This window comes from Mandrillus leucophaeus, unplaced genomic scaffold (genome assembly GCF_000951045.1).
Source record: "Mandrillus leucophaeus isolate KB7577 unplaced genomic scaffold, Mleu.le_1.0 Scaffold547, whole genome shotgun sequence".
NCBI lineage: Eukaryota > Metazoa > Chordata > Mammalia > Primates > Cercopithecidae > Mandrillus > Mandrillus leucophaeus.
The window spans coordinates 2,932,777-2,935,802 of NW_012105886.1; the positions used below are offsets into that span (position 1 = coordinate 2,932,777).

At 33.7% G+C, this 3,026-nt stretch overlaps 1 protein-coding gene across 5 annotated transcripts in view; it reads right to left on the reverse strand.

Moving 5' to 3' along the window:
• Nucleotides 1-3,026, reverse strand: part of VRK2 (vaccinia related kinase 2) — a 116,255-nt gene that overhangs the window by 80,966 nt on the left and 32,263 nt on the right. The gene's annotated exons all lie outside the window — the stretch shown is intronic.

Genomic DNA, 3,026 nt, shown 5'->3' on the forward strand with positions numbered 1-3,026 from the left:
TATGACAAACTATTTTACTAGTATGGTTCCCAAGGCTAAGGAGAAATACCCTGTTCCAACCTTGGCCCACATAAAACAGTACCTACTCTAGGCAAGTGTCTTTGCTACCTGAGGTAGATGTCAGTAGAAACTTTTGCCTCTTGTCTAAAAGCAAGGGACCACAGCAGCAAATAAATCTTTAAGCCCAACAGAATGTAATAAGCTAAAAAGTACAGAAGAAAATTGGGAGTTTCACACAGATAAATAACAGATTATGTTACCATAGGAAAAAAGAAAAAGATGTCCAACCAGTCCAAGGCCTGACTCCTTGCTGATTTCAATCATTGTATCCCTAATACTTTATAATCTGAATTTTCCTTTCACATTATTTCAAGTGAACATAGTCATGTGTTGACACATACTTGAAAATCTCTACGGTCATCATTTGATAGCTACACAATAGTCTCTATAAGCTTCCACATCAGGTTATATTGGAGGGTCTAAATCTAAAATCAACAGACTAGAAAGCTCTTAGAGACGGGTGCTTCATATGAACAAAGAGATTGTTCTGGTTACCACACGGGTCTTTTTATAGTAGAATAAGTAATCAATTAACAAAACAATTATTTTCTACTGTAAGCCAAGCCCCATTATAGCTAGTGAAATTAAATGATGAAACACACACACACATACAGGGACATGGTATATGCTTTTGCTGCCTGGTGGAGAAATCTAAAATGTCTTGGATTATAAGATGCATCATTAAATACATATATGCACACCCATGCTCATAGCAGCATTACAGACAATTAGCCAAAAGTGGAAGCAACCCAAATGGCCATGGACAGATAATTAAACAAAAGGTGGCATATACATGGAATGGAACATTAATCAACCTTAAAAAAGAAGGAAATCATGTCACATGCTACAACATAAATGAACCTTGAGGACATTAGGCTCAGTAAAATAAGCCACACCACACACAAAAAGACAAATACCATATGATTCTACATTTATAAGGTATCTAGAGTACTTAAATTCATAGAAACAAAAAAAGTAGAATGTTGGTTTCCAGGCACTGGGAAAAGAGCAAAATGGAGAATTACTGTTTAATGAATATAGAGTTTCAGTATTGCAAAATGGGAACATTCTGGAGATCTGCTGCACAACAATGTGAATATATTTAACACTACTGAACTGTATACACAAGTGCAGTTTTAAAAATTCTGCAGCCTTATGGGCTACCAAAGACAAGGATTCTAAAAGAGGGCAAGCTGAGAAGCTATCAGGTTGGCCTGAGAAGAAAAAGAGTTTTGTCCAAGAAATGACAAAACTATGTTGCCAGCTATCTCTTTGCCGGAAGCATAGAGACATCTAGGGAGTTAACAGTACTTAGACTAATTTGCATGCATGAAGAAGTAAGGGCGACAGAATTCTATATGGTGTTGTTGGCCTTATCCCACTAACAACAGAACTCTATCGTAAATTGTGGCAGTACACATATTTTTTTCAATAGGAAGAAGAATCACAGCAATAAGTTCAAGAGAACTGCTAGAGAGGGTATGGAAGGATATGACGAAGTGAGAAGTCTCCCAGAAAATTACTATGCTTTGATTATTATGGAAATATCTTTAGTTTAAGAGTGGTCACTTTTGGGGGCCAGATGACACTTCTAATCCCATTTAAACACCCAAAAATAAGGTAAAAAAAAAATAGAGGAAGAGCCTTAGAGGTATGGGTTCTTTGCAGCCTAGTCTCACTTTCTCTAAGAGACAGAATAATTAACCTACGCAGATTGTGGGTAGGGGGCAGAAATTCTTCAGATAAGACTAGTCAATTAATTAGGATTTAGGAAAAATATCCTGAGACAACGCACGCCTAGGAGCAATTCAACAAATTAAGAATCCAAGGACTTGGGTGGGGGAAATCATGATTCAATGAACTGATAGGGTGTTCTAGGTTCTACACAATGTTTGTCCTCTGTATTTCAAGCTCTGTTTACACTAAGGTATTTAAAGTCTATAAAGAAAATATTTCAATAAATAATTTAGAGGAAAAAAAAAAAGAGTGCTAAGCTCATAAAAGACAAAGAAAGATTGAAGAATTTTCCCAGAGGGAGTTACAGAGAAATGATAACTACACATATTGTGTCATCTTGGATTTTGAATCAAAAAAGGACATTAGTAGGACAACTGGCAAAATTTTAATGCAGTATATAAATAGATTAATAGTACTGTATCAATGCTAATTTTCTGGTGTTGATAACTATGTAAGGTATTATGTGCTATTCTGTAATATATTACCATTTAGGGAAGTTGAGTAGAGAATATGGGAACACTCTTTTTTTGCAAACTCTCTAAAATTTAAAATTTAAAAGTTACAAAATAAAATTTTTAAGCATAAAAACTAAACAAACAAAACAGGTGATATTTAAGATTTCTCTTAAAAAAGGTAACAATCCTCTTACAAAATTGTGTAAGCATTGGAAAGAGAGCAAAACCATAAATATGCATGAGATTTTGAAACAGATAAACTAATATGATAAACACTATCATCAGTAAACTTAAAAATTTAGAAAAAAATGACAATTTCCTAGAAAAAAAAATAATTTACCAAAATAATTCAAAAAATGAAAAACCTAAATAGAAACATAATCATTAAAGGAAACAAATCAGCTTTTCAAAAATCAGTATTTCAAAAAAATGTGGACAGTCCTCAACTTACAATGGTTCAACAGGGTTTTTCAGCTTTACAATGGTGAAAAAGCACTGTGCATTCAGTAGAAATCATACTTCGAATTTTTAAATTTTGAACTTTTCTCAAGCTAGTGATATGAGGTATGATATCTCACATGAGATATTCAATACTTTATTATAAAATAGGCTTTGTGTTAGATGATCTTGCCCAATTGTAGGCTAATAAAAGTGTTCTGAGCACATTTAAGGTAGGCTAGAGTAAACTATGATGTTTAGTAGACTAGATGTATTAAATGCCTTACTGACTTACAATAATTTCAATTTATGATGGACTTATCAGGACATAACCCC